This window comes from Cervus canadensis, chromosome 13 (assembly GCF_019320065.1).
Source record: "Cervus canadensis isolate Bull #8, Minnesota chromosome 13, ASM1932006v1, whole genome shotgun sequence".
NCBI classification, from domain to species: Eukaryota; Metazoa; Chordata; class Mammalia; order Artiodactyla; family Cervidae; genus Cervus; species Cervus canadensis.
In genome coordinates, this window is record NC_057398.1 from 48,609,544 (window position 1) to 48,634,168 (window position 24,625).

The 24,625-nt window shown below is 40.4% G+C and overlaps 1 protein-coding gene across 3 annotated transcripts in view; it reads right to left on the minus strand.

Moving 5' to 3' along the window:
• AHCTF1 (AT-hook containing transcription factor 1) overlaps positions 1-10,160 on the minus strand; it is an 83,782-nt gene extending 73,622 nt beyond the window's left edge. The window contains exon 1 of one of the 3 annotated variants that reach the window (XM_043484544.1): positions 9,820-10,160. The gene's annotated coding sequence lies outside the window, so the exon portion shown is untranslated. Of the gene's footprint in view, positions 1-9,386; positions 9,752-9,819 lie in introns of those variants that run through there. The other 2 variants (XM_043484543.1, XM_043484542.1) reach the window with 2 other exon arrangements.
• Between the last annotated feature and the right edge of the window lie 14,465 nt (positions 10,161-24,625).

Below are 24,625 nucleotides of genomic sequence, written 5' to 3' on the forward strand. Positions count from 1 at the left end.
TGTTAGCATTAACTCAAAAAACTAAAAAAAAGTTATGTTTGAGATTTCCCAGTCATTAAACATGGAATTTTTTTTATCCAAAACAGATCCAAAGTATAACCAAACTCAATTAAACTATTATTACTATAACATATAGTCAGTGAAAAGTACTGTCCATTCATCAGCCTCTTATATTAACATCTTATATTTACATGACAACCTAGGCTCAAGTTTTAGATGCTGAAAGCATTATGTTTTCAGAAATGATTGTATCCCTCTTCTAAACATTTTAGCACCAAAGGAAATTTTACACAAATTTAGGCAGGAAAGAGGATTTCACCTCTGATGGCCTTTTAATGCCTTGATTTAAAAGAATATAATGGTAAACTGAAGTGAATACATTTTTCCTATTAAACTTGAAACCAAAATCATTTCTCTAGAGCTAAAACCTTCAAAATTCCAAACACTTTGGGTAGCTTTACCCAAAGTATAATCAGGGGAGTGTTCATGGCCATTAAGCAAGAAAGTTCCAGGATCACTGCAATTCAATCAACATTACCCTAACAGAATTCTTAGAAGACTTTCACAGATTCTAAAACTCATCTGACAGGTGCACAGTAATCAAATTTTTGAAAATGAAATATAATAAGTGTTCATTTCTCAGGCTGGATGTATTTTCTGTTACACTCTTTTTAATTAAAAAAAAAACAAGTATTATGATGTAGAAGAAATGGCTCAGTCATAATAATATTCAAGAACAGAATTGTCATTTCCATTCCCAATATACTCTCCCACCTTAAAAGAAAAGAAAGAAAATATATGAAAACAAGTTGTTCAGAAACAGGACAATAGGTAGCACAGAGAAGAAAAACAAGGTGACCTCTAGGACTGAACAATGTTACTATGTATAGAGAGAATCCAGGACACAGAGATGAGAGGGAACCCAAATAAGGCCCAAGGGTCTACTTGAATTGAAACAGGGTTGAGAGCTCCAAAGGTGGCTAGAAGTCACAGGGTAGAGTAACTGTAGTACAAAGGGCCACACAAAGAACTCCAGGGATCTGCAGTGGGTTCCCCTGAATCTTCATATGATTAGCATAAGCATATAAGGAAAGTACCAGAGACCAAGGAATGAGTCACTGGACATGATCCACAAAAAGCTCACAGGCCCAGGTGTAACTCCAGAGTCGGGGGGGGGGGGGGGGGGGGGGAACCTAACACATGGGCACTGAGCAGAGTACTCAGAAAGGTCCTGACTGCTTCAGTGGTGGGGAGAAAAATCAGGCCCTGTTTAAAGGCTGTTTTGGTCTAAAACAAGCAAGCCTCAAAACAATAAAACTGTTTCCGAGAAACTCAGCTGCATCCCCAAACAAAGCTCAAGAATATATAAGTATCTGCAAAAATATCCAGTACTCAGGAAAATAAAATTCACAGTGTCTGGCATCCAACTGAAAAATGGCAGACATACGAAGAAACAGCAAAATACGACCCTTTAGTGGAAAAAAAACAAACTGAAACAGACCTAGAAATCACACAGAAGTTAGAATTACTGGATAAGAAACATAAATTGATTAGTTATTCTAGCTAGAGTCCCTACATCCGACAAGATAGAGGAAAGCATGAACACGTTAAGGAAAGATATGGAAGATATCCAAAGTCTAAATCAAATTTCTAGCAATGAGAAAATATACTGGATGGGATTAACAGATTAGACACAGAAAGTATTAGGTAACTTAAACACCCATAGTAGACACTAAAATGAAGCACAGTAAGAAAAAAAGACTGGGGTGAGGAAAGAAAGGAGAAAGCATCAGTGAGCTATGAGACAAGCTGAGTGACCTAATACATGTATTCAGTTCAGTTCAGTCGCTAAGTCGTGTCCAACTCTTTGCGACCCCATGAATCACAGCACGCCAGGCCTCCCTGTCCATCACCAACTCCCGGAGTTTACTCAAACTCAAGTTCATTGAGTCGGGGATGCCATCCAGCCATCTCATCCTCTGTTGCCCCCTTCTCCTCCTGCCCCCAATCCCTCCCAGCATCAGGGTCTTTTCAATCTCCAAAAGGAGAAGACAGAAATACCTGGAAAACTAACGGCCAAATTCTCCCTCAATTTGATGAAAACTATGACCTACAAAACCACCTAGAACTAACAAGAAGAAAAGATGTCCTTTATATCACAGGGGACTGGAATGCAAAAGCAGGAAATCAAGAGATACCTGGACTAAAAGGCAAGTTTGGCCTTGGAGTACAAAATGAAGCAGGGCAAAGGCTAACAGAGTTTTGCCAAGAGAACTCACTGGTCATAGCAAACACCCTCTTCGAACAACACAAGAGACAACTCTACACACAGACATCACCAGATGGTCAATACTGAAATCAGACTGATCATGTTATTTGCAGCCAAAGATGGAGAAGCTATATAGTGTCAGCAAAAACAAGACTGGGAGCTAGCTAACTGTGGCTCAGATCATAAACTCCTTACTGCAAAATTCAGACTTAAATTGAAGAAAGTAGGGAAAACCACTAGAACATTCAGGGATGACCTAAATCAAATCTCTTACGATTATACAGTGGAAGTGATAAATAGATTCAAGGGACTACATCTGATAAACAGAGTGCCTGAAGAACTATGGACGGAGGTTCATGACATCGTATAGGGGGCAGTGATCAAGACCATCCCCAAGAAAAATAATGCAAAAAGGCAAAATGTTTGTCTGAGGAGGCTTTACAGATAGCCAAGAAAAAGAAGAGATGCAAAAGGCAAAGGAGAAAAGGAAAGCTATACCCATCTGCATATAGAGTTCCAAAGAATAGCAAGGAGAGATAAGAAAGCCTTCTTTGGTGATCAATGCAAAGAAATAGAGGAAAACAAAAGAATGGGGAAGACTAGAGCTTTCTTCAAGAAAACCAGAGATACCAACAGAATATTTCATGCAAAGTGGGCAAAATAAAGGACAGAAACAGTATGGACCTAACACAAGCAGAATATATTAAGAAGTGGCAAGAATACACAGAAGAACTATACAAAAAAGATCTTAATGACCAAGATAACCACAATGGTATGATCACTCACCTAGAGCCAGTCATCTGGGAATGCGAGGTCAAGTGGGCCTTAGGAAGCATGACTACAAACAAAGCTAGTGGAGGTGATGGAATTCCAGTTGAGCTATTTCAAATCCTGAAAGATGATGCTGTCAAAGTGCTGCACTCAATATGCCAGCAAATTTGGAAAACTCAGCAGTGGCCACAGGACTGGAAAAGGTCAGTTTTCATTCCAATCCCAAAGAAAGACCATGCCAAAGAATGTTCAAACTACTGCACAATCGCGCTAATCTCACACACTAGCCAAGTGATGTTCAAAATTCTCCCAAGTCAGGCTTTAACAGTATGTGAACCATGAACTCCCAGATGTTCAAGCTGGATTTAGAAAAGGCAGAGGACCCAGAGATCAAATTGCCAACATCCACTGGATCATGGAAAAAGCAAGAGAGTTTCAGAAAAACATCTACTTCTGCTTTATTGACTACGCCACAGCCTTTGACTGTGTGGATCACAATAAATTGTGGATAATTCTTAAAGAGATGAGAATACCAAACCACCTTACCTGCCTCCTGAGAAATCTGTATGCAGGTCAAGATGCAACAATTAGAGCCACACATGGAACAATGGACTGGTTCCAAATTGGGAAAGGAGTACGTCAAGGTTGTATACTGTCACCCTGCTTATTTAACTCATATGCAGAGTACATCATGTGAACTGCCAGGCTGGATGAAGCACAAGCTGGAAACAAGATTGCCGGGAGAAATATTAACAACCTCAGATATGCAAATGACACCACTCTTCCAGCAGAAAGCAAAAAGGAACTAAAGAACCTACTGATGAAAGTAAGAGGACACTGAAAAAGTTGGCTTAAAACTCAACATTCAGAAAACTAAGATTATGGTATCCGGTCCCATCACTTCATGGCAAGCAGATAGGGAAACGATGGAAACAGTGAGAGGCTTTATTTTCTTGGGCTCCAAAATCACTGCAGAAGGAATGCTTTCTCCTTGGAAGAAAAGCTATGACAAACCTAGACAAAATATTAAAAAGCAAAGACATTACTTTGCCAACAAAGTCCATCTAGTTAAAGCTACGTTTTTTTCCAGTAGTCATGTATGGATGTGAGAGTTGGACCATAAAGAAAGCTGAGCGCCAAAGAATTGATGCTTTTGAACTGTGGTGTTGGAAAAGACTCTTGAGAGTCCTGTGGACTGCAAGATCAAACCAGTTCATCCTAAAGGAAATCAGTCCTGAATATTCATTGGAAGGCTGATGCTGAAGCTGAAGCTTGCAGTACTCTGGCCACCTGATGCGAAGAACTGACTCATTAGAAAAGACCCTGATGCTGGGAAAGATTGAAGGCAGGAGGAGCAGGGGACGACAGAGGACTAGATGTTTGGATGGAATCACTGACTCAATGGACATTAGTTTGAGCAAACTCTGGGAGTTGGTGATGGACAGGGAAGCCTGGCGTGCTGCAGTCCATGGGGTTCACAAAAAGTGGGACATGACTGAGAAACTGAACTGAACTGAACAAAGCAACAAATCAAAAAGGTCAGTAAACCTCAGCATGTGAAACATGAAGAAACTCCACCAAGATACATCCTAATCAGGGGACAAAGAAAAAAATCTTAAAAGTAGCACACTGCAGAGCAACAAAGATAATTCAAAGAAGTCTCACTGGAAATATCACAAGCAAGGGACAGTGGAGTAATGGATCTTAAGTTGTGAAAAAAAGCAAGTTGTGAACCTAGAATTCTATATCCAGTGAAACTATCTTTTAAAAATGAAGGTAAAATAAAGACTTTTCAGACAAAGGAGCATTGAAGAGATCATCACCAGATCTACACCACAAGGAATGTTAAAAGAATTCTTTCAGGCAGAAGCAAAATGCTACCAAACAGAAACCTGGATCTATGTAAAAAAATACAGACCACCAAAAACAGTCAAAACACTTTTTTTCCTTATTTTTAAATTTCTTTAAAAGACAATCATCAAAAAAGAAAACAAAAGATAATCATCTAAAAGACAATCGTCAAGGAAACAAAAAAAGGCAATCATCTATTTAAAGCAGGAGTTCATAACATATTTATAATACAAGGGAAACAAACCACAAAACAGCAGAAAGGCCTAGAGAGGAACATATTGCTACCAGGTTCTTACGCTATAGATAAAAAGCCTAGATAGGTTAAAAGTAAATAACAGAAGATGTATCATGCTAACATTAATGAAAAAAAAAAAAAAAAAACAGAAGCAACTTATTAACACCAAAGTAGAATTCAGAGCAAAAAATATTATCAGGAATAAAGAAGGTCATTTCCTGACAACAAAGTGGTCAATTCTGACACAAAAGGAGTTCAAAAAAATGTTCACTGAAAGAAAAAGTTTTCCAGATTTAGAAGTGAGCCTTTGCATCTGTGATGGGCTTCTATGACGGCTCAGTGGCAAAGAATCAACCTGTAACACAGGAGAGACAGGAGACGGGTTCAATCCCTGGGTTGGGAAGATTCCCTGGAAAAGTAAATGACAACCCACTCCAGCATTCTTGCCTGGAAAATTCCATGGACAGAGGAGCCTGGCAGGCTACAGTCTGTGGGGTTGAAAGAGTCGGACACGACTGAGCACACAAACATTTTGAAAATACAGGGCAAAAACTGGTTTCTGGCTTAGAACCTTTCATATACTGAGTTTACAGTGTGACCTGTTAACATTTTAAGCACACTAAAGAGAACTTCTAAAAAGTATATTAGAAAGAACATCTTATATAAAGACATCTATATGTATATCTACATCTACCTATCTATATCTCTCTCTTCACAAAAACGCATCAAGCAGCTATGTTCAGTACTGTACAAAATTAGGTAGAGTCCTAGCCTTGATGACATAATATTGCCAACCTCTAAAAAGTACTTTACAAACTTCCAACTCCTTCCAGTTCTAGATAAGCAGAGCAGGAACACTGTGCCTAATATCAATGAAAATTTTTTTTATTTTCTTGATAAAGCACAGATGGACTGTCATTCCCTTCTCAAAAACCTCCAATGACTCCTCTACTGCATATAAAGACAGACATCTTCAGTCACAGGTAATCAAAGACCTCCACAATCTGTCAGGGTCAGCCTATCTTCACAGGTTTGTCTCCCCAAGGCCGTTCCTTCATCAGCTTTCTATTACCTGGCATATTCATTCTTCTGTTTATGCTGTTCCTTCCTCCATCTCCATCTGCCAAGGCCCCACACATCATTTAAGGATTAGATTCCCAGTGTGGTCTGGGTAAATTAATCCTTTCCGATTTAATCTCATTTCTGAGCTCATTCCTTTCCACATTTATGTTAGCAATCCTAAAATTGATTTTTGAAATCCACTATTTGTATTTGTCAGTCTTCCCCAGAACACTATCAATTCCCAAAAAGCAAAAATCGTATCTTATTCCTATAAGTTCCAGAGGGTCACAATACCGTACAACAGGTCCTAAACATGTCATAAATTAGGATGGTAAGATACTAGCAAGGCAAGAATTGACATGTTGAATAACAAAATCAATTTTTAAAAACTCAATATTCTTGAAACCCAACGAGAAAACAACCCAATTAAAAAATGGGCAAAGATATTAATAGACACTTCATTAACAAAGATATACAGATGGCAAATAGGCACATGAAAAGATGTCCCACATCTTATGTCATCAGGAAAATGCATATTCAAACAATGATGTACCACTACATACTTAGTAGAATGACCAAAATCCAGTCACTGACAACAACCAAACACTGGTGGGAATGTGGAATAACGGGAATTCTCATTCACTGATGCTGGGAATGCAAATTGGTACAATGCCACTTTGGAAGACAACTGGGCAGTTTCTTACAAAACTAAACATATTCTTACCATAAGATCCAGCAATCATGCTCCCTGGTATTTACCCAACGGAGTTAGGTAAAACTTATATAAAACACAAAAACCTGCACATGGATATTTTTAAGTTTTATTAATAATTGTCAAAACCTGGAAATAATCAAAATGTACTTCAGAAGGTGAATGGATAAAATAGTGGTACATCCAAACAATGGAATATTATGCAGTGCTGAAAAGAAATGAGTTATCAAGCAAAGAAAAGACTTGGAAAAAGCTTAAATTTGAATTATAAAGTGAAGAAAGTCAATCTGAAAAGGCTACACAGTGCCTGATTCCAATTATAGGACAATTCTGAAAAAGGTAAAACTATGGTGACAAAAAGATCAGTGGTTGCCAGGGGTTAACAGAGGGAAGGAAAGACGGGGAGCACAGAGTATTTCTAGGGTGGTGAAAACTACTCTGAATGATACTATAATGGTAGATACATGCCATTATACATTTATCCAAACCCAGACAATTTACACCAACAAGGGTGAAGAGTAAGGTAAACCAGGAACTTTGGGTGATGATGTGTTAATACAGGTTCATCAATTGTAACAAATGTTCCAGTCTACTAAGGGATGCTGATAAGGGGGAAATTTATGCATGAATTAGAGCAGGGAAAGCAAATACTGGAAATCTCTGTGCCTTCCACTTAAAACTGCTTTAAAAAATAAAGTGTATTAAAAAGAAGAAACTCAATATTGGATCTAACTTATTTTTAAGTAAATATACATTGTTTCAATATTAAGAAGCAAAGCAAACTCTGCAAAGGTACTGGGAAAGATACTGACACAGTACCAAAAATCAGCTGTGTGAAATACACTCATCCTAGAAAGCTGCTCAACTCCACCACAGAAAATAAAACTCTAAACTAGTTGTTCAATAACTGTCCTGCAGCATTTACTGAGCAAACATTTCTACAAAACATTCTGTATGCATTTTTACTTTTTAAAAAAGACTAAAAATTATGATACAAATGTAAATTACCCAGGGACCCAGAAACTTCCAGTCTTTTAGTAGTTGTTCTTTCAAACTTCAACAATTATCAAACACCAACTACTTTTAAAACATAGCGTTGGGGAGGCAATACAAAGGCACAAAGATAACCTACTTCCTGACCTCAAGGAGTTTACATTCTAGGAGATACATAATAAACCATGAGAATAAATGCTGCAATTAAGGTATATACTCTGTGAGATCCCAGGAAAGAAGTGGGATACAGATAAATGAAAGTATATAGAAAAGATGGCATTTAAGCTAAGGAGGATTTGAAAGCTGAAAATGGCGCTAGTGCCAATGCACAAGACCTAAGATGCGAGGGTTCCATCCCCGGGTTAGGAAGAGCCCCTGGAGGAGGAAATGGTAATCCACTCCAGTATTCTTGCCTAGAGAATCCCATGAACAGAGGAACCTGGCAGGTCCCAGTCTATGGGGTCGCAAAGAGTCGGACACAGGCTGAAGTGACTGAGCATGCATGCAACTTTGAAAAGGCAGAGATGGCACTCCAGGCTGAAGGACAGGAGCAAAGGAATATCAAAGCACATCTTCAAGAAAACGGGCCCAGGACTGGGGATGATTCTGGAATAGCTGAAGCATACATCTGTGAAGAGTTGAGGGTGGACAGTAGACAAGATTTATTGTTGAGACCGATGATCTAAGCGAGGGAAATGAAACTCTATTCTGAAGAAAACAGTGAAAAATCTCCGGGAATTTTTTTAAGTTAGGAAAGAAACAAGTCTTTATTCCTTAAAATTAAAAATAAATATATGCCCATCCCCAAACTGCTATATAACAATCTTTGAAATTTAAAAAATAATAATTATTGCTGTTTGCGAATTAGTGACATTTTGGAACTAGGTTATTGAAAAATCAGAATCAAAAATTACAGTACGGGGAGAATGCAGGCTTCCCATTGAGCTTTAACACACGAGCATCCCTCAAGACATTAACTTGAGCTGGGCTTGTCATCCATAGTCAAATCCTCCAAAATCAATAAATCTATCCTAATTTCTCTCCTCCCAGACTCAATCAATGAAAGAGCACTAAACAAAGTTCTTAAAATCTACTGTCTCTTTAAGGATAAACTGAAGTTAAGATTTCCAAGAGACCTGTATTTTATTCTAAAGGACCCAGGTTCTTATCAATCACGTTCTCAAACTGCCTATCTGAAAAAACATAATGACGGCTAGTTTGAACCTCGCTGGCTTATGAGAACAAACTAACCTCCCCACGGCCCCCCAAAACAGTCAACGAGTAACAAAAGTCATCGTCCTCAAGTTTCCAGGCGGCACAAGGCAAGGCAAATTAATACCCACTCCAAGATGTACAGTTATTTTAAATCCCCTTTATCGGACCAATTCACAGCACTTTTCAAATCACCGGTCAAACTTCTCCGCCCGAGACTCATCATAGCCACGTCCGGCAGCATGCGGAGCACCCATCAACGTAACAGAGACTCAAAGTACCAGCAGGCTGCCCAGGGGGAAAGCTCGCCAAGGTCTCAACCGCATCGGAAGACCGTGGAGAAGAGGCGCCGCGGTCCAGGCCCACCCGGACAGAGTGAGGACCCGGCTGCCGGCGCGTTAGGCGCAGGGGTTGGACCCCGAGGCGCCTCTCCGCCGCCATGTGCCGCCGCTCGGCAGAGGAGGTTATATAACAAACTCCCGGAGCCGTGGAGCGTGCCGCACCCGCCAACGCCCGCCTTCCTTCCCTCGCGCCGGCTCCGCGAGCCCGGCCGCCGCTGCGCGCTGAACGGCCATAAGCACGGCCTAGGCCCGGCGCGAGGAGGGCCCGGCGGGCCAGGCGCGGCGGGAGAAGCCGGGCCGCGGCTCCGGGCCCAGGCCGCGCCGACCCACCCTCCGCCGCCCCGGCCCAACCCCCTGCTTCCCTTCCCCCTACCAGAGAAGGGCGGGTGACCGAGCCGCCGCGGCCGCAGAGTCCAGTGGGCGCGCGAGGCAAGGCGCGAGCTCCTCCCGCGCGAGTCCGTCACAGCATCTCCCGGGAGACACGGCCGCCACCGGCAGGGCGCGCTCACCTCCGCCCCGCGGAAGCCGCTTGCCTCTTCGCGGGCCTCCGCCTGCGACCGCCCCAGCCAGATCAGAGCCACACACCCCCCACTTCGCGAGCGCCTTCGCCGGCTGCAGACCGGCCGACCGCTCAGCGCGTAAAACGCAGCCGGTGCCTGCGCCGCGGTTCCGGGTCCTCCCCCACGCGACTCTGCCTCTGCCTCCTCCGCTTCGGCAGCGCAGGCCCGGCTTTGCGCATTACCCCCGGCAGGCACACGGAGTCCCACTCACCGGGGAGGGGAGGGGAGGGGCGGGGAAGGGCGGGGAGGTGGGAGACAGAGAGGAGATCGCGGCGCGGAGACCTGAGTTCTCGCGAGGGTTCGGGCCTCGGGCGCCTGCTCTGCGGGAATTTCAAACTCTCCGCGAAAGAACGTAGGGGGAGGGAAAGGGAGGAAAGGAAGCAGGGTCTGGAAGGGCCGGGTATTTACATAAAACAGGAGCTCCCCGCCTCCAAAGAGCTCAAGGGAACAAAGACTACGAGTCCCATAATGCTTTGCGCGTTAAGCCTCTTTGGCCGCCCAGCCCTTGACCCAAGGCGGACTTGGGAGTGGTAGTCTGTACCCGAGGTAGGGCCCGCCTCCCGATCCCTCCCGGAATCTTCCGTGGCGGGAGAGTTGTCACATTATCTTCTGGCTCCGCTTGCTGGCGGCCGAGTGATAATCTTTGCCCTCGGTGTTTTTCGTTCTCCCTGCTCCGACTTTCTCTGCCAGGGCGCCTGACTTTGGGGGAAAGCTTCTTTCCCCCTCTTCTATATGTTTAAATATGCCATCGTGCTTTCGTGGCCAAGGTGCTCACGAGATCTAGTGTAATCTTCTAAATCAAAATTTTACCCCAAATCAGTTTTGCATATTTGGTCACCCTGGGGTTTCATTGTGGAATTTCTTTTATTTGTGGTTAATATCTTTGAAGTTGGTGGGCTTCCCTGGTATCTCAGTGGCAAAGAATCCGCCTGCAGTGCAGGAGAGGCGGGTTGGATCCGAGTTGGGAAAATCCCCTGGAGATTCCAGGATCTTCCCTGGAAGATCCCCAAGGAAATGACAACCCCCTCCAGTATTCTTGCCTGGGAAATCCTATGGACAGGAGCTACATGATGGGCTACAGTCTATGGGGGTCGCAGAAGAGTTGGACACGACTTAGTGACTAAGCACACAGGATCTTTGACGTCAATCCCAGCACCACACACTTCTCAAACAGATGTGGAATATAACCATAATGAAAGTGAAAATAATAATAAATAAGAAAAATAATAAAACGGGAGATAGGGGTAGGATTCTAGCAAGCCACTTTTGTTTTAACCAGGAAAGTTTATCCTTTTCTGTTATCCTTTCCCATATGATTTTTGTCAAAGTTTGTCTTTTAGAAATGTAATATTCTTTTTTCCCCATATTTTTTTGTCTCTTTATTGACAGCGATCTCTAAAAGTAACAGGCGTGTGTGCTAGGTAAGTCGCTTCAGTCGTGTCCGACTCTGTGCGACCCTAGGAACAGCAGCCCGCCAGGCAGGAGTGGGTTGCGGTGCCCTCCTCCAGGGGATCTTCCCCACCCAGGAATGGAACACAGGTCTCCAGCATTACAGGCGGATTCTTTATCCACTGGGCCATCAGAAACATAGTGGTTTACAAAAGGTACTGGCTAAGTTGTGGCAGAGAAAAAGTTAAAGAGGTTTTTGATTGTCTTAACTATTTTAAATATACTTCTCCAAACAGAAACTGCTCTGCAGTCAGATGTGCGAATTCATGTCCTTGTCTTGCTCTCCATTTTATACTTCCTTTTCTTGGCACCATTTTATCCTCAATTCATAGGTGCTGTACTTCTCTGTAATCTGAAGAAGTAGATTCTCAACTCCAGAATGCTGGTAGAGCAAGGATAACTTAGCGGTTCAACGGATTCCTTAGACAAGCATTTGTTACCAGTTGTAAAATTCAAAATCATCGTACTTATCCAAACTGAGTTTCTAAAACTATCCTTCAGATTTTAGTCTTTCTTTCCGTAATTACTGACAGAATGCTGGTGTGGTTTCTGTACGGTTGTCCATAATCTGGACCAATCCTACCTGTCCTGTTTTATTTCCGGGCGTAGTTCCTGAGAATCTTTTCTTCACTTCCCTGCAAGCATGTTTCTGCTTCTCATCATCTTCCACTGAAAATGGTCCAACTAAGACTCTTTTCTCTCAAAACCTTCTCAACTTCAGCCCATATTAATCACTAAAAACTTGTACTGAAAATATGCTGTGTGTATTATTTTATGTCTGCCTCCCCTTTTGACTCTGACTCCATCCATCCACCCAATGCCCCCATCTCTCAGCTACACTGAAAACAGATTGGATCTTATACTTTTTTCAAATGCTTCCCTCATAACTACTAGCTTTTTTATTTCAATTGCTTTGTAAACTGAATTTCTACTTTAAAGCTCTCATTCATTCATGTTTTCTCTTTTCAGTCATTTAATCATATGCCAAGGACGTCCCTGGAGGCCCAGTGGTTAAGACTCCACACTTTCGATGCAGGGGGCAGGGGTTCAATCCCTGGTCAGGGAACTAAGACCCCACACGCCCTGAGCCTCAACCAAAAAGTTGAAGGAAAAAGCACATGCCAAATTGTTTTCGTTTCAAGAGATGCTAATAAGTATTAAAATGTAAACAAAAATCTGGGTTTGGTAGTCAGATGAGTTTGAGGAAAAGATAAAATAAAATTAAACATTTCTTTTACGTAATACCTCACTACCTTTAATATGCTCAGCATTTCCCAAAGTTACTTGACCGTGGCATGAGTCCATCTATGCTTGTGGAACATTTTGTCTCATCAGTGTTCCACAGAATGGACTGGTAAACAAGGCTTCCAAGCTTCCTCTCACTGGAGGAAGCACTGTGTAGTGGAAAGAACATGGTTATTTGAAACCAGACAAACTCAAGTTTTGATCCATTTCACTACTTTCTTGAAACATAGCTTTAATGGAATTGCTTTACTCTCTTGGCCTGTTTTCTCACCTGAAAAGAAAGGCTGTTACTTATTTTCCTTTTAGAACTGCTGCAAAGAGTAGAGAGAAGTATGTGCCCCACTCAAAACTTCATTCTCTTTCTACCTATATGATCAGTTGTTAGTTATTTTGGTAAAAGGCTTAGAAAATGGTAATAACTAGTATGGACGCTTCCATTGGAATGTTTTATTCAAGAGCTATTTCACTACCAATCCAGCACCCTGGTAGGAACAGACAGCCGTCTGATCTCAGAGAACTTAGAACCTCATTGAAGTGCTCTGAATTAGAACTTGTTTGTTTTGCAAAGTAATAGGAAAAAAAAAAAAAAGCCCATGATATTTTAGCAGCAACAACAAAATGGAGCTTGTCTGTCTCAGACAGTGGCAATGCCTCTGTCCTGATAGCTCTGTTTTCATCATTTTTGTGGAGATTGTTGGTTATAGCAAGCAGTACCCCAACCTTGATTTTTCCAATTGACAATAAGATTGGTGGTGAAGAGTCACATTTTTCCTGTTTATTTCCAGTGATGGAATAGTGACCAGCATCTAAATAAATGCAAAAATAATTATTTAGTGAATGACTATATACTTATTGATTTCACCATTCAAAAAGCAAAATATATACAATATTTTGATCAAAAAGGACCCTACACATTTTCTAGGTTAAACATCTTGTTCTAAGGAAGGGGGAAACAGATTTGTCAAATGATTTTGGGATGAATTTTGTTTTGTTTAAAAAAATAGACATCGAATCAAATATATAGTTGTAAAGAAAAGCAATGTAAATATTTTCTTTCTTTAAAATATAGTCTTTGTGCACTTGAAAAAAAAATTGTTTTTCATTAATGGTACCCCCCAAAAGTCATAGATTTTCTTCCAATGAACACTAGTAATATTTGCATAAACATGGTACTAAAAGTTAATTTCTTTTTAAAAATTATTTCCCTTTCTACCTCTCCCTTTCTTTCACATCTTCCTCTTTTAAAGCTACTTTAAATTCTGTTTATGTTTTAATTAAAACTATCATGGTTATGGTTTCTCTGTTTCTTAACCCCAAACACCACTGTTAGTGATGGATCCTGGAATTCTGCTAGGTGAGCTACAGGTTATGTATTTACATATCACTGCATTTTTCATTTTCAATCTTTAATTCCTCAAGACTCATGCTTGCCTTAGAGCATTGTTATACCAAATTATAGGGGGCACATAGTAATTTTTATGCTTCTTTTAGTCAACGGTGTTGTAAGTATTGCTCACAAGTCACAAATCTTCCACTTGCCTGAAGCTTCCTGCCTCTAAGGAAGCCGTGTTAAAAGTTGACTCTGCAGTGTTGGAAAGTGATGGGCATGAGAACAGTCGGGTCTGATACTCTACTGAGGGAATAGGTCACCCATTTTAACAAATGCTGTGTGCCTCTTTTGTAGGTGGATTCTCAGCCTTATTTTTTCTTGTAAGTTTATTTTAATCCCATTGAATTTGCATGTGCTGTGTTAACTGTGATGTTTACATGGTGCTGGGTAAGTTTTCAAGGCATTTTAAATTTTTAGTTGTAACAATATCTCTACATAGTTTATTAAATGATAAACTATGGGGATTTTTCCCCCCCTTTTTCCTTTTCTATCTTTACTCCTTCTTGGGTCCTCTGTATGGCATTTTAATAAATTTTAGTAGACTTGTTGCATTTGATTGAAGAAAAGCATAGGTGACATGGTATTAATTTTTCACCATGAAATGCCAGAAAACTAAAACAAGATGTCAACTAGGATGCCCTAAGTGGAAAATCAGCAGTGGAATGCCTGGAATAAAGTTCAGAATCCCCGAGAACATTCTTCTCCAAATAAGTTTGCAAATAAGTTTAGCAAATAAGTTTGACTGTCAAAGATTTTTAGGGTTTAGGAGTGAATTATTTATTAGCAGACCGCATAATTCTTATTTAGTGAAGAAAACAATATAGAACTTTAATGAAACCAAAGTTGCATCTTTAAGAATCCAAATTGTATTTCTCAAGTGATGTTTTTCAGAATAGTTTTATTTTGTTTCAGTTTCCTATCATTTCTTCATGTATTTATTTGTTCATCCGTCAAATACTTATCGAATGCTTTTGATGGGCTAGTCTTTACTTAAGGCGCTGGGAATACAGATCTTGGTAAGACCATTATCTGTGTCTCAGCATTGAAATCAGGACAGCATATTTAAATGGCAAATTACTTTTAATTTGAAGTATTTTTTATTAAAAATCCTTTAAAATCAAAAAGAACGACAACGCTTTCTCTTTTTTGGCCCACCAGGCAGTGCAGCATGCAGGATCTTAGTTCCCCAAGCAGGGATCTAACCCTCACCCTCCACAGTGGAAGCAGAGATTCTTAACATTGGATCCCCAAGGAAGTCCCTAACTCTTTTTGATGCATCTTATTGATAATTATGATGAACGCTCAGTTCAGCATACTAGTCTGTCATTGGAATATTCTAGTTTCATATTCTGGTTTTGGTCAAGCAGATATTCACTGGAGTTGGTTGGGTCACAGGCTTATTTCCTGGAGTTGGATGAAAGACACTTTGAAAGAAGGCCTGGTTTAAAAAAAAAAAATCCTCCTGTCAATGCAGGAAATGCGGGTTCAACCTACATTTCTTCTGGGTCCAGAATATCCCCTGGAGGAGGAAATGGCAACCCACTCCAGTATTCTTGCCTGGAAAATTCCATGGCCAGAGAAGCCTGGCGAGCTACAGTCCTTAGGGTCTCAAAGAGTTGGACTTGACTAAGCAGCCTGCATGACATGGGTTACATTTGGAGTGTTTTTGAATGACCCCTCTATAATCTCTCAGATTTCTTTTGTTCTTCTGATTCTGCATTCTCTTATTTTAAAGAGTCTAAATTTAAAGTTAGGTAACTACTTTTCATTACCTTTGTCACAGATTATGGACATGAAAGTTTAGTACAGTGGGTAAATTTCAGATATTAATTATAATACAGTGAGTGCTTTGGTTAAGAGTGAATGATGAGGCACAACCTCATTACCTATGTTCCCCCAGCACTTATGCTTCTGTGTTGTAAGGAGGTTCTTAGAGTCTTCTCAGTGATTAATGCAGCAATCAATTATGTAATCTTTTAGTTCTATCTCAGACACACATACATCACCTCATCAGTGGAGCAGCTTTTGGAAAAATAGACACTTGGTAAATCTTTAGTAAATAAGTCTGAGGAGCTTTCCCTTCAGCAGGATAGACTGTGGAAATCAGGTAGGGATGGACACGCCAGAACTACTGTGTAAGAATTCTTGTCTTATTGAATTACTGTGTTCAGAGATTAGAAAAGAAGACCAAGTGTCTTTCAGTTTGAAGGTCATGAAGATTTTATGAAGCAAAACTCAGTTCTACTAATACTGTAAGACTTAGATAGAGTCACGTTGCAGAAACATTAAAGGACAAAGTGATGTGTGAAAAACAACTTTGGCCGACTTGGGTATAATTCCAGCTGATTTGGAAACCATTTGTTATGTAGATGAAATCTCAGTAAGTCTTTTGATGACAGTTGGAGTTCCTTAAAAATCCAGTGCCTTTGTTCATTTTATTTCATTAAAATCATTTCCTTCCTTTGCACATTCGAAACCTGCATAATATCAACCTCCTAGAGAAGAGGAGATCTGAGACAGTAGCTCCCAACTTCATGTCAGCCCTCAATTCCCTCCAGACCTCAGGGGCTCACAGGCCAGTAACACCCTGAATGAGCTGCATTCCATTCTAGACTGGCCTCAACACAAATGCAGTGGGGTCAGTCCCTCGAACATGTGGTTTAAGGCAGCATTATCCTGAGAATTTCTTTGAATATGTGAAGTACTTTGGGAAGCAGCGTGTTAAAAAGTACTGAATTCAGGGGAAGAAGATGTAAATGAAGCCTGATTTCTAAAGTGACCCTTTGCTGTCTGTGCATCCATGACAAAGACCTTAAACTATCCAAGCTTCTATTTCTCACCTGTTATAAAGATTATGTGTAAAAATATGTAGTAAAACTTTAACTTCTACCAAATATTTGCTATTGCTAATACTTTGCTGGCCATCAGATGATTGATTGAAGCTGTGTAAATAAGAACAATATGTGACAGTATAGAACAGATTTCTTCATTGTTTTGGATGAGCTGTTCTGCACAAATATCAGGCTACATTCTATCATTGTATTAAGATTTTTTTAAGTAGCTGGTCCGTGATTTTTTTTTTAATGTTAATCTGCCTAGTCTGTAATTTCATATGCGTGTGAACGTGCTGCATTGTTTCAGTCATCCCAACTCTGGAGAATCCGTAGGGATTCTCTAGGCAAGAATACTGAATTGGGTTGCCATTTTCTCCTGCAGGGAATCTTCCCAACCCAGTGGTTGAACTCTCGCCTCCAGCAGCTCCTGCATTGCAGGCAGATTCTTTATTGCTGAGCCACAGGTGAAGCCCAATAGACAACCATCAGGGCCTAAGTGCCTGTTTCTCATTTTTTACAACTGGAAGAAAAGAAATTATCCTTTATGACACAACTGCAAGCCATGTAAATAAAATCTATTCTCCAGCCCACTTTAAAATGTTAACATGGATAATTAGATGGCAAACAAAACATAACTGAGATCTGAAAGAGAAACAAAACATTTCCAGCTTAATGAACCAGAAGAAAAAAATTTTTACACCATAATTGCTGCTATTATCTGAAATGTTGGCAGCAAGTTAATAGAAAGGGCACTCCAGACAAAAGAGGTTAATGAATGATGTTACTGTTTGCACATAGTTGAGAAGCCCGTCGCCTTGAAATAGGAAAGGGTTCAAGGATCCATTACAGCATCTATTACCCTGTATTCTGATTACTCTTTATAAGTTATCTTCCTGACTACACTGTGAGCTTTATTAAGGCAGAGAAGACGTCTGTCATTTTTTTTTTTTCCCCCACAAAACTTGGCAAGGTACCTAGCATCCAGTAGGTATTCACTTTTTTTGAATGGATGAATTAAAGAGTGAGTGAATATACTTTTTCTTCTGCCCATGGAGTTAGGAAAACAAGACAAAAAAGGGTAAAGAGATATCTATTAGTAAAAACAAACATGGGACTCTTCCATTAATAACAATTAGAGTCTGTGAGAGATGGGTTTTATTAATAATTTACAACTCATATTGATGCAGCTGGATCAGACCTGGAGGAGATCCACCTCCTGACAGTGCAGATGCTATCAGAGGAGAGGCAGGCCCTCTGCAGGACCCTCTTCAAAGAACTCACAGTTCTCCCTGAGGAACTCCTTGGGTGTGGTTTGTGCTGAGGAACTTGACGATTTCTAACCAAAGACTTGGTTCAATTAGAGAAGTCTTCCTATCTATTGCCATTTTAAATCTTCAGTGCCCTGAGAAGTTTTAGACAACAAAAAGATGACAGAAATCTAAAGCTTGCAATAATTCCATAAACATGGGTATTTTAGCCTTTTTTTTGTCGGGGGTGAGGGATGGAGGCAGCTGATTGTCTTTCCTAAGAGAGTGAGCAATGAAAATGCTAAACCCTTCCCACCTATTGACAGTCAGGTTATCATCCTCATGTCACTGCCTTTTGACTCTCCTGATCCCCTATTCTTTAACCTAGGCTTGTTTTTTTGTTTTGTTTTGTTTTTTCACATGGACCACCCTGATCACTTTCTGAGTTTTTCTGGACCCACCTTATCTTAACATGATAGAGTCCTCCATCCAAGCTGCAAAATTTTCCTCTGGTCTCCCTACAACATGGTTTTACTTTCACTCTCTTCCCAAGCTTGTTCTTGCCTGTTGTCACTCTTTTAAATTATGCAGTTCTTTTTTTTTTTTTTTCCCTTAACATGGTTCCTATCATTTTCTCAATTTTTATCCCACCTGATTCATTACTGACTTTTGGTCTTCTGAGAAGTTTCCTTACCCTCTTGGACAATTATATATTTCCTGGCATTTACACAGCCAACTATTGAGCTTGTTTTTGAAGTTGAAAAGAAGGGTGATGAGAGAGATGGCATCTGGCTGACAACCCCTGCACACCCTCCCAAGGTAATATCACCATGAGCCTGGCTCTATTCTTGCCCTTGGAAATTCAGAAACATGGCCATGCCAATTCTTTTAGAACTCCTCTGTCTCAAGGAAACTGACTTGTAGAAACCACACTCATAAGAAATTCATGTTGTTGTTGTTCAGTCAGCTAGTCATGTCAAACTCTTTGTGATCTTATGGACTGAAGTACGCCAGGCCTCCCTGTCCCTCACCATCTCCTGAAGTTTGCCCAAGTTCATGTCCATTGCGCTGGTGATGCCTTCCATCTATCTCATCCTCTGACACCCTCTTCTCCTTCTGCCCTCAATCTTTCCCACCATCAGGGACTTTTCCAAGAGTCGGCTGTTCGCATCAGATGACCAAAATACTGGAGCTTCAGCTTCGGCATCAGTCCTTCTAAGGAGTATTCAGGGTTGATTTCCCTTGAGATTGACTGGTTTGATCTCCTGGCTGTCCAAGGGACTCTCAAGAGTGTTCGAAAGCATCAATTCTTCAGCACTCAGCCTTCTTTGTGATCCAACTCTTGCATTCATGCATGACTACTGGAAAAACCATAGCTTTGACTCTATAAACCTTTGTAAGCAGAGTGATATCTCTGCTTTTCAACACACTGTCTAGGTTTGTCATAGCTTTCCTACCAAGAAGCAATCATCTTCTGATTTCATTGCTACAGTCACCATACAGTGATTTTAGAGCCAAGAAGAGGAAATCTGCCACCACTTCCACATTTTCCCCTTCTATTTGCCATGGAGTAATGGGGCCGGATGCCTTGATCTTAGTTTTTTTTTTAATATTTAGTTGATCTTAGTTTTTTTAATATTTAGTTTTAAGCTGCCTCTTTCACTCTCCCCCTTCATCCTCATCAAGAGGCTCATTAGTTCCTATTCACTTTCTGCCATTAGAGTAGTATCATCCGCAACAACCTCAGGGTTGTTGATGTTTCTCCTACCTATCTTGATTCCAGCTTGTAACTCATTCAGCCCAGCATCTCATGATGTGCTCAGCATATAGGTTAAACAAACAGGGTGACAGTAGACATTTATAAACCCAAATTCTTATGTCTTCATTTACAATATTGTAGTAGTGGATACATTCTTGGATCCCTGTAACTCATATCCAGAGCACCATCTCTTCTGATAGTGAGGTACCTAGGAAATAGAATAATCAAAAGATTACCTGGTGAACATGAAATAAAAGTTTAGAAAGGGGTATTGTTTTGGGAGAGATCTCATCCAGGCCTGGGAAGCATGATGACTCATAATTGCCTCACAACAGAAGAGTCGTGTTCGATAAACATGCCCAACTCAAGAAGGTCCTTGACTTCCTTTCCCACCCTGGGTTCACCATCACCAGTCTGAGTACAAGGTCAATCCAGACAAAGCCCAGTAGAACAGCTCAGGATTTAGCTGATGAAACCATCAGGCTGGTCTCCTTGAGATTGTTTCCAGGTCACTGTGAGTAGTGTATTAGGTGTTTCTGTACCTATCAACCAAACATTTATTCACACAACCTCTTAATTCATTTCCACTGATGGTCATGTCTATCCATGATACATGTGAATTTCATTTGTTTGATTTTTTGGAGGGCAATCTTTTTTCCCTTATTTATATTTTTTAATAGAAACATAGTTAATTTATAATATTATTTTAGTTTCAGGCATTTGGCATAATGATTCAATACTTTTATAGGTTATACTCCCTTTAAAGATATTATAAAATAGTGACTATACTTCCCTGTGCTATGTAATATATCCTTGTTTCTTATCTGTTTTATACATAGTAGTTTGTATCTCTTAATCCCACACCCCTATCTTGCCCCTCCCCCCTTCTCTCATCCCACTGGTATCCATTAGTTTGTTTTCTGCATTTGTGAGTCTGTTTAGTCTGTTTTTGTTTTGTTATATATATTTGTTTTAAATTTTTATATTCCATGTATAAATGATATGTATAAAATAACATAATATTTATCTCTCTCTGTCTAACTTATTTCATAAGGATAATATTCTCTAGGTCCATACATGTTGCTGCAAATGGCAGAACTGCATTCCTTTTTAGGATTGAGTAGTATTCCACTGTGCATGTGTGTGTGTGTATATCACATCTCCTTTATCCATTCATCTGTTCTGTCGATGGACACCTGGGTTGCTGCCATATACTGGATATTATAAATAATACTGGTATAAACTTCCATATATGGACTGTTGTAAATAATACTGCTACTGGGGTGCATACATATTTTCAGGTTGATTTTTTTTGTCTTCTTCAGATATATATCCAGCAGTGGAATTGCTGGATCATCTAGTAGTTCTATTTTTAGTTTTTTTGAGGAAATCCCATGCTGTTTTCCACAGTGGAAAATTCAAACCCAGGTCTCCTGCATTACAGACAAATTCTTTACCATCTGAGCCACCAGGGAAGCCCCCCTTTCCACAGTGACTGCGCCAAATTACATTCCCACCAACAGTGTACAAGGGTTCCCATTTCTCCACATCCTCCCCAACATTTGCTAATCATAGACTTTTTGATGTTAGCCATTCTGGCAGATGTGAGGTAATACATCATTGTGATTTTGATTTCCTTTTCTCTAATAATTAGTGATGCTGAGCATCTTTCCAAGTGCCTGTTGGCTATCTGTATGTCTTCTTTGGAAAAATGTTTACTCAGGTCTTCTGTCCATTTTTAAATGGGATTGCTTATTTATTATTTCCCTTATTTTAATTTCTTGGACAATATCTTGTTCTCACCTCCATGAATTACTATGTACCAATTTCACTCTTCTATAATTCTAACAGAACATTTATAATAGCCACTGTTTTCCTCATATAACATATGCATTGTGAAATGATGGCAAGGAATGGGAGAGGGAAAGCACAGCGAAGAGAGAACATTCTAAAGAGCTGTTTGTTGAGGCCACCAGCTCATTCCTTGAACGTTGGGGGGATAGTGTGGTATTGGGGAAGAGCAGGGTGACCTGGGTTGGAATCCTGTCTCTAACACTCATGACCTATGAGACTGTGAGTGATTTACTTGATCTTTCTAAGCCTGTGCTACTCTAAGTGTGACCTCAAGGAGATAAGGAGCTAGTGCCAGAAGATAAAATCTCTGTCACTAAGCACAATGACTTTTTCTTTCAAAGGGAAACTTTCTCAGTGGAGGAAGATGTGCATTAATTTACATTCTGGTCCGGGCTCCTTATCAATGAAAATGGAAAATAGCACCAATTTTATGGGAATAAAATTAATGATGATACATGTTACATGCCTGGAATGCTAGGTATACAGTAAATAATGGTTTGTTATTTTGTTATTATTGTCACATAATTTAGCACTAACAACAAACTTTTCCAGCAAGTATAACCCAGCAACAGCCTCACAAACAAAAGAGAAGCAAGAGCCGAGGATTTTATATCCTGCCATTCATTTAATCATTTCAAGCCTTACCTCTCTAGGAATCTATTTTCTCATCTGTGGAGTAATAGTAGTGTCTACTTCTTAGAGTTGTTATAAGAACTAAATTACACGTGCTATGTAAAACACTGAGAACTGTGCCAAACACATGGTAGGTATTCAATAAACATTAGTTTCCTTTCCTTCCTTCATTTTCACCAGCTTTGAGGATACTTTTAAGAATGTTGGCATAATATTTAGAGGAAACTGTAACCATACACAAAAACTTCCTAAAGGTAACAATAACTCCAGAACTCTAGAAAATAATTAGAGATAGGTGTAATGACACAGAAGGACCCCACTGGTGATTGCAGCCATGAAATTAAAAGACGCAAAAAAAAAAATAAAATAAAATAAAAAATAAAAGACGCTTACTCCTTGGAAGGAAAGTTATGACCAACCTAGACAGCATATTAAAAAACAGAGACATTACTTTGCCAACAAAGGTTTGTCTAGTCAAGGCTATGGTTTTTCCAGTAGTCATGTATGGATGTGAGAGTTGGACTATGAAGAAAGCTGAGTGCAAAATTAATGCTTTTGAACTGTGGTGTTGGAGAAGACTCTTGAGAGTCCCTTGGACTGCAAGGAGATCCAACCAGTCCATCCTAAAGGAGATCCGTCCTGGGTGTTCATTGGAAGGAATGATGTTGAAACTGAAACTCCAATACTTCGGCCACCTCATGCGAAGAGTTGATTCATTGGAAAAGACCCTGATGCTGGGAGGGATTGGGGGCAGGAGGAGAAGGGGACGACAGAGGATGAGATGGTTGGATGGCATCACCAACTCAATGGACATGAGTTTGGGTGGACTCTGGGAGTTGGTGATGGACAGGGAGGCCTGGCGTGCTGCAATTCATGGGGTCGCAGTCGGACATGACTGAGCGACTGAACTGAACTGAACTGATATAAATAAGAATACTATATTACAATATTTTCTTTAAATTAATTCTGTGAAAAGCAGAAAAATTCGAACTCTGGCTCAAACCAGCCACCAGTCATACTGGAAGCAGTGAGACTAAGTGTGCTTAGTCGCTCAGTCATGTCCAACTCTTTGTCACCCCGTGGACTGTAGCCCACCAGGCTCCTCCATCCATGGGGATTCTCCAGACAATAATACTGGCGTGGGTTGCCATGCCCTCCTCCAGAGGATCGTCCCAACCCAGGGATCGAACCCAGGTCTCCCACATTGCAGGCGGATTCTTTACCATCTGAGCCACCAGGGAAGCCCAATGTCTCCTAAAGAGCTCTCTTCTGAATCACGGGCTTGGACTTCCCTGGCAGTCCAGTGGTTAAGACTCCACTGGACAATGCAGAGGACACAGGTTCAATCCCTGGTCTGGGAACTAAGATCCACATGCCATCAGGAGCGGCTGAAAAACAAAATTCAATTTTTGAATTATATTTTTGAACCACAGGCTTTCCTTCCTGACAGAGCTGCTCTTTTCTCTGCATGATCCCCAAAGTGACAGATCCTTCCCAACTCCTCAAAGATCTCTCACATCCCCTATGCTTTCTTGCTATTGAGTATGGGGTCATTGAAAAAAGTCAAATTACTACTCTATTATATAATATTACTATCAATTACATACTAACAATTGTGGTTCTGCTAATATAAATGTATAGAAGGTACATTTTCTAACAGTTAAATGTATAGGGAATCTAAGCAGTTTATTGCTTAGATTTATTTAAGCAAATAAATCTATTGCTTGCTGCTGCTGCTGCTAAGTCGCTTCAGTCGTGTCTGACTCTGTGCGACCCCAGAGAGGGAAGCCCACCAGGCTCCCCTGTCACTGGGATTCTCCAGGCAAGAACACTGGAGTGGGTTGCCATTTCCTTCTCCAAAATCTATTGCTTAGATTTCATTATTTATTTAATTTATTGCTTCAGTAGTGTTTCATGTCATAAAGAGAAGTGGTATTTGTGTTTTATTTTTTATGTGGCTAGGTTTCAGTTATTGGAAGCCAAATGAATGAATAAGCTGTTGACATAATACAACATGAAAAGCTCTTTGCGTTGAGAATATGTCTCACCACTTTTATCCAGTCACCTCCTGCTTTTGCTTAATTTTTATTATTTGTGATCTTTTAGGAGAAAGAGAGAACTGATGTTTGAATATATAACTAGGATGGATGTTTGAATGCGATTCAGATTTGCTACCCTTTGTGAAGCAATCCACAGCACTCAGAATCC